Source organism: Taudactylus pleione, unplaced genomic scaffold (assembly GCF_031769625.1).
Source record: "Taudactylus pleione unplaced genomic scaffold, aTauple2 ptg000143l, whole genome shotgun sequence".
Classification (NCBI taxonomy): Eukaryota; Metazoa; Chordata; class Amphibia; order Anura; family Myobatrachidae; genus Taudactylus; species Taudactylus pleione.
Genome location: NW_028284545.1, coordinates 602391 through 614463, shown reverse-complemented (window position 1 = coordinate 614463; position 12073 = coordinate 602391). Strand labels below are relative to the sequence as shown.

At 43.2% G+C, this 12073-nt stretch overlaps 1 protein-coding gene across 2 annotated transcripts in view; it reads right to left on the bottom strand.

Annotated features, from left to right (window-relative positions):
• Positions 1–12073, bottom strand: part of SORCS2 (sortilin related VPS10 domain containing receptor 2) — a 1055028-nt gene that overhangs the window by 784427 nt on the left and 258528 nt on the right. The window lies entirely within an intron of this gene.

Below are 12073 nucleotides of genomic sequence, written 5' to 3'. Positions count from 1 at the left end.
TTTTAAATATGCCATCACCACCAGTCATTATATAACGTTTTTTTTTCCAGAAGACCAACGTGTTTTACAATGTACTTTTGTTTTTAATTTAGTATTTTGCAAGCACTAATAATGTAGCAGACTTCAGTTCATTTCCAAAGAAGGTGCAAGGCATGCTGGGAATTCCTTTTTAAGTCTTCTTAATTGAAACCACTCTGCAGTCTGATATGAGTTGCTGTGCCATGGACCAGCATGGAAGCTTGCACTCACTCCAGAGCTGTTAATTAAAACTTAATGACTGGTTCCAGATACAGAGCAGGTGCAATGGAACCTTTCCCAACGGCCATCACATGATGCACAGAGCTACATGGACACATACTGTAAATGCATACAACTGTGAGACATGGTCCAGAAAACCCCTCATTGCGCCTAGGTAATGTAGTGCATGTCTCCAGAATACTATTTTTCGACAGTGTGTGATAAGATGCAACATGAAGATTTTATTTGTCTTTGACCTTGTTTCAGCTCCACAGATAATTTCATTTTAATTGCCTCTTTCTTATGGATGTTAAATTGCTAAAGAGCCATTGAGAGAGTAGATGAAGTCTTGAAGTTTATGCACAGTTTTACTAATTAATGCTTCCCGGCCACACAGTCACAATGAATTGGATGAACTACAACCTGATTTTTTTTTCTACCAAGGATTTGAACAATCTGATGTTGTAGGCTTAGAATGAGCTTTTTTGAAATTAAAAGGCGATGCCCATCCAAGTAAAGTATTTCTTGTAATTATTATTATTGTTATTATCATCATTTATTTATATGGCACCACAAGTGTTCCACAGCGCCTTATAAAGAACAAAAACAAATAAGTAACCAGCGTCTTACAATACAATACAATGCAGGACACGGACATGGACAATAAACATTGCTATATTAGCGACCTTTACACCCACATAAGCAGCCAAGTGTTAGGTGCCCTAGTGGGGAGTAAGAGATACATTAAAATACAGTAGGTAGAAGCACAAGAGGGTAGAGGCCCTGCTTGAAAGAGCTTACATTCTAAAAGGGAGGGGCAGACAAACAGGAGTGACACAGATGGGGTAGGCGGGGAGGAAAGGAAGATGTAGCAGCAAGTTAGGATGAGAGCTGGAAGGCTTTAATGAAGTAGTGGGTCTTAAGAACTTATTTGAATGATTGTAGAGAGGTGCAGAGTCTGATGGGGAGAGGGAGGGAGTTACAAAGGTGAGGAGCAGCATGGGCAAAATCTTGGAGGCAGGAGTGGGAGGAAGTAATCAGTTGGCATGAGTATTGAGTGAACGAAGAGGGCGGACAGAAGAGTGAAGGGAGATGACATCAGATATGTAAATGGGAGAGGAATGGGTGAGGGCTTTGTAAGTGAGTGTGAGAACCTTGAATTAATTGTGAAAGGGAAGGGGAGCCAGTGGAGGGCTTGTAGGAGAGGGGAGGCAGATGTAGAGCATTTGGAAAGGAAGATGTGCCGAACAGCAGCATTAAGGACATATTGGAGAGGAGAGAGATGGGATTTGGGGAGGCCAGATAGGAGGAGGTTACAGTAGTCCAACCTGGAGATGACCAGTGAATGTGTAAGGGTTTTGGTGGCATCCTGGGTGAGAAAGGGTCTGATCTTGGTAATATTCTTGAGATGGAAACGACAGGACTATGAGAGGTTCTGAATACGTGGTTTGAAGGAGAGGGAAGAGTCCAGGATGACTTCAAGACAACACACTTTGGGACTAGATGAGATAGTTATGCCATCTATTGATAAATAAAATAGTGGGAAATGAGGTTATGTGGGAGGGTGGGAAGACGATCAGCTCAGTCTTAGACATATTAAGTTTGAGAAATCGCTGGGACATCCAGGAAGAGATGGCAGAGAGACAGTTGGAGATACAAGTCAGTAGAGAGGGGGAAAGATCAGGTGAGGAAAGGTAGATCTGAGTATCATCAGCATAGAGATCATAATGGAGGTCAAAAGAGCGGATGAGTTTACCTAGAGAGGACATATAGAGAGAGAATAGGAGAAGTCCAAGAACAGAACCTTGGGGAACACCTAATGTAAGAGGCTGTGGGGGGAGGAGGAGTCGTGAGAGGAAACAGGGAAAGAACGGTCAGTGAGGTAGGAGGACAGCCAGGAGAGAGCAGTGTCACGTAGACCAAGGGAGTGAAGGATATGCAGCAGGAGAGGGTGGTCCACAGTGTCAAAAGCAGCAGAGAGGTCAAGGAGAATGAGCAGAGAGTAGTGGCCCTTGGATTTGGCAGCAAGGAGGTCGTTGCTGACTTTCGTGAGGGCAGTTTCAGAGGAGTGGAGAGAACGAAAGCCAGACTGAAAAGGGTCGAGCGAGTAGGAGAAAAGAAATGTAGTGAGGTGGTTGTACACAATACGCTCAAGGAGTTTGGAGGAAAAAGGGAGGAGAGAGATGGGTCAGTAGTTAGAGAGAATGTTAAGATCAAGGGTAGGTTTTTTAAGAATGGGGGAGACAAGGGCATGCTTGAATGCAGAAGGGACAGTGCCAGATGAGAGGGAGAGATTAAGGAGGTGGGCAAGATGGGAGCAGGTAGGAGAGAGGTAGTGGAGTAGGCGGGAGGGAATGGGGTCAAGGGAGGAGTTGGAAGGGGGAGGACTGGATGACGGCCATTACTTCCTCTCCAGATACAGGGGATAATTATGTTAAAGTCGGTAAAGTGGACGGGGAGAGGTGATCCGGGAAAGGAGGAGGTGGAGATCTGGGGGACTGGTTGGATATGATGTCCTGATGTATGGAATCAATTTTAGATGTAAAATAGTTAGCAAAGTCAATGGCAGAGAGCAAGGAGGGGAGACAAGGAGGGGAGACGAGGAGGGGTGGGCAGAGGATGGAGTTGAAGGTGGAAAAGAGACGCTGGGGATTTGAGGACTGGGAGGAGATGAGATTCTTGAAATATGACTGTTTAGAGAGGGATATTAGAGAGCAGAAATTTGAAATGGAGAAAATCAGCCTGAAAGCGTGATCTCCACTGTCGCTCAGCGGTTCGTGAACATTTTTGCAGGTATCTGGTGCATTTGGAATGCCAGGGTTGAGGTGTGGATTTGCGAGGGTGAGTAATGATCGCCGAAGCAGCAGAGTCAAGAGCAGAATTAAGGGAGGCATTGTATAGGGAAGCAGCTTGCTCAGTGCAGGAGAAAGAGAGGATAGGGGAGAGAAGTGAGTCAAGTAGGGAAGAAAAGAAAGCAGTGACGATAGTTTCAATGGTATGCTTAGTGATGGTGTATTTCGGAGGTAGAGGAGGGGAAAGAGAGAAGGATAGGTTAAAAGATGGAAGGTGATGGTCAGAGAGGGGAAATGGGGAATTAGAGTAGGCAGAAATATCACAACGGTGAGTGAATACCAGATCAAGCAAATACCTACTCGCATGGGAGGGTGAGGAGGTCCATTGGGAGAGGCCAGATGAAGAAGTGAGGGTGAGGTGTTTGGAGGCAGAGGATTATGTGGGGATATCAATTGGAATATTTAAGTCACCTAGGATAATAGAGGGAAGGTCTGAGGAGAGAAATTGAGCTAGGAGGGGAACCAGTAGGGTGTTATTTCACCCTGCTCCCAATTAGTAGTACAGCACTGGTGTACCGAACTGTAATGTCTAACTGGCAAGTGCTTTGTAATTTTTGCTTTTTTCCCTGAACGAATACATGCAGCAGCCGACCAATCAGTGCTCTTGACACAATGAACAGCCCAGGTGCATTGGAAGTCCTAAAATTCTAGGCGCTCTTGCCAGTTACGGCAGAGGGAATAGGTGCTAGGGAAGGTGAATAATAAAAAATAATACTAATAAATAATACTTTCAGAGTATTTATATAAAAGAGCTTTAAATAATATTCATAAATACATATGTAAACATTTCAAGATTTATCAGAAATGGAGATATGTGTAATATAGTTGTGACTATGGAGGGAGATATTCTGACACAAAATTTCTGTCAGTAATCCCATTGAATAAAATGGCACGGCTTGTTCACGGCTACATAGCAAATGCAAACAGAATGTTAAATGTCTCACATTCCGTCACAGTTTCTGAACTTTAACATATATACTTGTGGAATGTATTAATAGTTTTTTTCTTTGTATAAGGGATCTTAAACAGACACACTTTTCTGAATCAGTATAATATAGAGAATTATAGATAAAAGTGAAAATAACATTTCAGATGACCAAAGCATGGATGTGAAGTTATTGCAATGTACTAAAGTATTGTATTAGTGCATTAAACAAGCTACATATGCTTATATAAATGAACAATGTATTCTAGCCACACAGTGTATCTATATATAGTCTAATATAATAGACGTGTAAAAATGGTTATTGAAAATAAGCTGCTTAGCTTACAATCATGTTAATCATTATCCTACTTTTCTAGTGGTAACCACCAATGCCACACATAGAGATGAGCAACATTTCCCAACCTCTTCAGAAGCATATAAATCTGATTTCACCTATGTCTATGGAGTGTCACGCGTTTCTGTGACTGAGTTTGTCTATCAGAGTTCCACAGAGACTTCCCCCTATTATTTCTGCATGGAATTTAAACACCACCACAGAGCAGAAAGAACTATCATAATCCTGACTCTGTTTTTAGACTTTAAATTCCACAAATTAAATTTTATAAACACAGTGAGGAATAGCCATTGTGAGCCACGCAGAAGCAAAAGTGAAATGCGTAGGGTTATCACCGAAGCTTTGTACCGCTACAAAATGGCCTGTTCTACCATGAACTTACTTGGCGACAATTTTTACTGCAGCTGTTCTTTTCTAGTCATACCTCCATACTCTGGAGAAAAGGTCCCACTAGCAAGAGTTTCATGTCAATGACCCCACCAACTGTTGAGCAATTTCATAATTAGTGGCACCGGCCATGGCTATGATAACACAATCCACTGTAAGTACCATCTTCTGGTATCTTGGAGGGTAAATTCGTGGTACTGGACGGTATTATACATTATTATACCTGTGTGCACTGGGACTCCAGTGACTCAGAACATTTTTATTTCACTGCTTTATCTGGACCGGCACACTGGATCTGCTTGATGGAATTTGAATAGTTATTAACTGTTATAAGATACTAAACAAGTTATACATCATACTTTGTTGCTTTTTTTTCAACAAAATATCAGCTATTTGAAGTGATACATTGTCTTGGAATTTTTCTAGAATCCTTTCTTGCATATCTCTCATAAGATCTTGAGATAGAGTATATCAGTATTAAACATATGAGATCATTGCCGTTATATATGTTATTTGTGAAATGTATATTAGGTTGCAGGTTCGAATGGTTTAGCAACTATTAATGACACTGTTGTATATGGAATGTGGGTTAAAGTTTTAAAAAAGATTTTTACCTATTATTTGATTGCTGCTACATATAAATGTGAATGTGTAAAAAAAAAATTATGTGTATTCAAATAAACCTACATTGGGTATGTTAAACAAGCCTCCTTGCTTGATAATAGAGAGCACAAATTTTACCATATGTACTTTGGTACCAACGCAGTAATTTCTGCTAATTTATAAGCAGTGGAGAAGTGGACATGAAGAGAAGTTCGCCATAGCAACCAATCAGCTTTGAGTTAGCATTTATCAAGTGCATTATTTAAAATAATGGGTAGAAGCTCATTGGTTGCTATGGGCAATACATCTCCCCCTATGTCTCTAGCTAGCGGAATTCTATGCAAATGAGTCAGGAGTAGTCATTAGCATAAATTCTAGGCTGCTCACCCATTCTAGACTTAAGGGCTTGAAGGAAGAAGCGACTAAAAAGAACATATAAAAGAGAAAAAAAGAGAAATGTTATATTTCAACCATCCACACACTGAGGTTGTGAACGTTATTTTCGTTCATACATTTCACTTATATCCTTGTGAACTAAGTTTCTCACGTTAGAGGTAAGTGTTCACTTCTACATCATTCCTTTTTGGCTATACCGAAAGCAATGGGTGATCTTAGCATGGAATGAAAATGAGCTATTGGACCATGGCTGTGCAATCGGTTGCCTTCGGGCCCGGTTGAGCGTGTCTCTTGGTGGTTTACTTGACACCTTTCTCTAACGACTCCAAAATAAAATGTTTTCATTTTCTTTCAGCTATAATCTCACTTTTTCAGCTTGCGTGTGCGCTCACTCAGCTCCCTGATCAAACAGCCTCCCGGCAGCCTCTGCTCCAGTACACAGTCTATTTTACAGCTTATAGCGGTGCCGTAATGCTACAGATTCATCATATTCTCTTTGAACTCCAGACCAATGAGTTTCATTATTATGGATCACAGCCAGGGAACCGGGCACAATAAAATATATTCACTGATCGTTACAAGAAATTTGTGTTTGAAGTTATAAAAGAGAGAAGTGAAACCAGTTAACACCAATCATTTTCCCGTTGGACCCTCCGACCTTCTTTGTCAGTAAAAGTAAGCTGATCATTTCCTAGCTGGGGGAGGCTCCATAAGACCTACAAAAGAAATATGTACTAGGTCTATAAAACATGGAGGCACAGTCACGGTGGGAAGCGTATTAAAGAATATAATCGTCAGATGGCAAGTTTATACTCCTGTGCATAGAGCATTTAGTAAAAAAAAAAAAAAAATTTTACGGTTTTTCGAACTGACACAAGAGGGTAACTTTCAATTCTGGCTCATAAAAAATGTTGCGCTTATTTATTAACCTGCGGCAATAAGGCTGATTTTCTTTTGCTGCAATAGAATAAAAAACATATCGCTAGTCTGGCGAGGAGTGGTAAGGCTTAACTTCCCTCTTCGCCAGGTGAGTCTCGGCGGATACGTGCCCCAACAATGGAACTAAGGGCCTGATTTAGGTAAGTACGAAGTAGCGCAGTAACCCTCGGGATACTTAGGATGGCAGGTCTGTTCCCGCTCCGGGGCTAGGAAATCTGCGTCGGAAGACTGTGGCCTCGGCGCTCCCACAAAACAGAGGCGACGCGCCTCCATTTTGTGGAATGGACATGGGGGCTGACTACTCCCCGGCCTCAAACGTTTGCAGCTCGTCCTGGTCTGTTTATGCGGCTTAGGGGGCGCTGCATGCGATCACGCAGGCCCAGTGCTGCACCATCGGGTTTACGTACATTTCTGAATCAGGTCCTAGAAGCCCAGGGAATTCAGTTGGCGTACAGACACACATTGATGCATCTTTAGCATGGAGTAGGTGTAAGTGCTGATGATAGTTGCTCTTCCGAACGGATTAGTGGTTGCTGTGCGAACACAGAGATGAGTGGATGCGACCATAAAGGTGTATTAGTATTCCATTCGTCCGGAATTACGTTCACATTACTTGCAAGTTAGAATCAGGCCCATTGTGCTTTTTTTTATATATTACCACCTACTGTCACATAGGGAAAGTGTGGCTCAGAGCATACCTCCAAAACTTTGCGATTTGAGAGTGTTGCCCTTCCGTTCAGGACTACCCTCTCCCGATTAGCCTGGTAGTTGGGTATATGTACTGTTCATTGGTGGCCTGAACAGAAGAACAGCGGTGAACAGCCACGGCGTGAGAGTCATTCCAAGGGAAGGCCACTATAGCAAGATGAAAGCACTGAAGTCGCCACCATGATGCAGGACTACGCCACCTATTTGTGCCTGTACAACCTGCTTTTGTCTCGATCCTGCCAGGGCAAATAATGGGAGGGATTCTCAGGAACTGGTAACATTACTGAGGCATGAGGCGCTTACGAGGGAGGTAGAGGGGGGATACAGAGGCATAAAATAACATTAGAGCAGCTTTTCCCTCTGTGACATTATATTTCTGCTCATTTACATTAGCGCTCATGTGTTTGAGGCAACGGAGCAGGTACAGAATGTAACCCTTTCTCAGGGGGGTTATTGAGAAGTCCCGTGTTGCCACAGCGATTCTGTAGCTAAATGAATCAATTCAATTTAATTTAGTAGGAAGAGAAATTGTATTTACTCTGAAATGTTAGAGATAGTAAATCCTGTATTACTGTATTCTGTAAAAAGCAGAGTCCACAATTTTTTTCCCACATTCTAAATATACAATGGAACATATTTTTTTATGACAACAAGTCGCATTTTACATGGTAAAGCACATTAATATGTGCACATAAACCTATATAATTCATAATAAAATGCAGAAATGTGGCACATGAACTACAGCTAGTCTTGATATCATTTCACACTGCTTTATTTTAGTCATATATTAGGCTATAACGAGCCGTATTTTAGGAAAGAAGTTTTTCTGTAATTAAACCTCACTTTGAAATTCTTATTTTGAAGTGTTATTTTAACTATTGATGACATGTGCATTCCTGTGATGGCCCATAACTGCCATGCAAAGCATTTGTGTAGCACGGCTTCATAGAGCGGAATGCGTCAAATTATTGCCTTCACACTTTTCATGCTTTTGTAAAGGATTACCTCCCTTGTTTAAACAATGGAGCAATAATTTTCACTTCACTTTCTGGAATATGCACTAAAACAGTGTTATAGATAATAATGAAGCATAATAACACCTAGCTACAGTACTGCATGTAGCCATAGGGATCAATGGGGAAGATGTATGAAGCCCAGAAACGGTATCAGCGCACGTTATGTGCGCTGATACCGCTTCTCCCCGATGTATGATCGGGGGTCTGGGCGGTAAATGACAGGGGCGCTATGTCATTGTCGGCTCTGCTATCTACAAGATATCAGCGTCGATAGCCTGGGCTATGTACGAACGGTCAGATCGTCTGACCGTTCGGCCGGCTGTAGCTGTCGTTATCGACAGCTACAGCCTGGCGCTAGCCTATCCCCACAACAGGGACAGCGCTGTCCCTGCTGCGGCGGCTGCCGGCTCCACGCGGGGATCTCGCGATACTTGCGAGATCCCGCGCATGCTCAGTGGAGCTGGCCGGGACAGAGACACAGCGCATCAGCACTAGGCTGATGCGCTGCTGTCTCTAGCGGGTAGCGCCGGAGGGGGGAGTTAACGCTCCCCCTCTCCGGCCGATGAGATGTTCTTACATCTCTTCGGTAGTGCTTCCTGCTTCGCCTCGGTAAAGAGACGAAGCAGGAAGCGGTATAGCGGCACGTTAAGTGCCGCTATCGTACATCTACCCCATTGTGCCTTATAACCAATGCAGGGAAATTATACTAATGATCCCATTTGAATATACATATATCTGTTTTTTTTTTTATATAACAGCTTCATAATGGGGGTAAGGTGCAATCAGGGAGATTGATAGACTTTTCAGGGAGGCAGGGAGATTACTACTGTTTCAGGGAGTCTCCCTGACAATGAGGGAGAGTTGGCAAGTATGCTGCACAAATACAATAAAGGTTGCATCTTGCACAATTATATATGTCCTGCACCCTTTCAAGTTAGGTGTATATTTATTAGAGATGTGCGGGTTTGGTTTTATTCGCCAAATTATTGCAAGTTCGGATTAGTTCGGATTTATCTTATTGGCTATCCAAAACACGTGACAGCCGGATAGCCAATATTATGCAGTTTTTGAGATCCGAACATATACGAGTAAATCCGAGTAAAACCGCACATCTCTAATATTTAGCAATACTTTTTTTTTTTCTAGAAATTCCCCGAAAACATTACTGCGAAAAAAGTTTCCTTACTAACGTGATTTTTGGCAATAAAAAAATCTTAATTTTCAGGGGTCACACCAAATGTAATAATAAATATGGCCCTAAATGATAAGAAATACAAATATCATCACCATTGAATACAGCAATATCTTCTGCAATGTACAGTCTATGCTGTCCTATATAGACACGGCCATGGATAGAGTGGGTGGAAACAGGATACAAAGAAGACTATTAACAAACTGCCTGCGATAACGAATTTAAATTTCCATCCACTGTAATGTCATTAATTGTACGATTGCATCTAGCGAGACATTTTTACTGCCTTGCAGAATAAAACACCATCTATTACATGACATTAAAGATTGTATCTGGGCTAATTGGTTATAGAAATGTATTTCATGAACAAAGATGTTGCTGGGTTTCTCTCTCCAAATTTTGCTAAGGGCGGCGGGCTGGCCATTCCTTATACTGCACGGCTTCACGTGTCTGTTACATACAGACAACGGCCAGCAAGGCTCCCACAGTGTTCACGCTCTAGAACCCATCCTTTTGTGCTCCAGAACTCGCATTATGTCTGAGTATAAGCAGAAAGGTAAAAGGGAAAGGATTATTTATATATTACAGCTTGTATAATTCTGTACTAATCAATATCTTTATAGTCACTCTCTTGTAATTTGGACATGCCATAAAACTAGAAAAGTGAAGTCATTTCTGCAATTACAAAAATACTGAGGTTTGACTTTTTAAAATATTATGCCAGAAATAAGGACATTATTATTTTGTTGCACCTAGTTTTAGCACGTAATGGATCCCTAGCTGTCTGTAAGTCTTTACCAGTCTCTTCCACATGGCATCAGTTGACTTTAAAACATTAGATTGCACGCATCTACTTTCTGCTGCATACCGAGTTTAAGGTGGGTACAAAATAAACTATATGTCACTCGATCCAATGGATGGGGCCGACACATCGTCCACATCTGCAAATGTGTACCCACAATGCACAACCATGCGCACTCCTGCAGGTCATCGACGCTAGGCAGGTGAATGAAGCCAATGCCCAACATACCGGTCAGACGGTCACCGGATCGTTAATTTGTACCAGCCATCCGATATGTTGGTCCATCGCTGGTTACTTACAAGTGTGTACCCAGGTTTACAGTCATTGATACTTCCACATATAAACAGCTGTGGCTGTTGCTTCATACTCGCCTACTTTTGAAAAAGCATTTCAGGGAGACTGTGAAAGCAGCACCTATGAGTGCGGCGGTAAAGTGGGCGTGTCCTGCTACATCTGGGAGGCGTGTCATAAAGTTGACTTACTATACATCCAAATGTAAATGAGCCCCAAACCAGCAGTTGTTGCTCAGGGTTTGGTATGAAAAACCGGCGGCTCAGTAGCCGCCAGTTCAAATCCTGACAGCGGTATCCTGGTGACTGAAGATTATAATGGGCGGTAAGTACCTTCAACCTCCCCCCTTAGTGGTGCCTAACCCTAACCTCCCTCTCCTAGTGCCTAACCCTTACCTCCCCCAGTGGTGCCTAACCCTAATCCCCCCTTCCTGCACCCTAAACCTAACCCTCCCTGGGGGATGCCTAGGTGCCTAAACCTAACCCCCCTAATCCCGGGGACAGTGATACTTACCTGGTGTCCGGACGTTCGGGATTCCGGCTCTTGGGATGCCGACTCCGCTATCCTGATCTCTTTCGGGACAGCATTTTGCCTGGCGCTGCAGAGCAGCCCTCTGGAAACTGCGGAGAGGTAAGTATAGCTATATATGGGTGCAGGGTGTGCGCCCACCTGGAACAAGGGGACCATGTGCACCGCACACCCTGCACCCATTATAGATACGCTATTGATAGTGAGCCTAAAGACGTAGCAATCAGTATTTCAGTGTCTACGGACACTGATAGTGGGCATCTCAGTCCCTACACATATGGACGCACAGATGTATACCAGAGAAGGTTTTTTATAGCATTTGCATAAAGTCGCAGATGGACGACCAATAGATGCAGACACAGACGCGTATGCGTCCGACTCAGAATCAACCTACATGTACAGTACACTTAGGACTTGATTCAGACCCCCTCACTAAGGCGCGATCGCTCGCTCGCTCTGAGCAATTTTCGCCCATCTGCGCATGCGTATAATTCGCAGTACACATGCGCAAGCCAGTCCTTGCAATCTGTTTTTGGTTGCTCGTAAGCCACTATCAGGTCGCTGCTTTGAGTGACAGATAGTGCCATTTGTGGGTGGTAACAGGGGAAGGTGCTTGTGATTGGGGGAGTGGATGTGCGAACGCAGGCGTGTCTGGCTGCCAAAGCGCAGTTTAAAGGGCGTGTATAATTAGCAACCTGCATGTATTTCCGCCAGCGCTGATCACTGTGCTTGCGGCAGGCTAAGGCAACCCCAAGGGCTGCGAGCATCTCCGATGGCTCACGATGGTCCCGATTAAGCCTTCATTTCCCGGAGATGACGTGTGTTGCGACTGGCAAGACAGC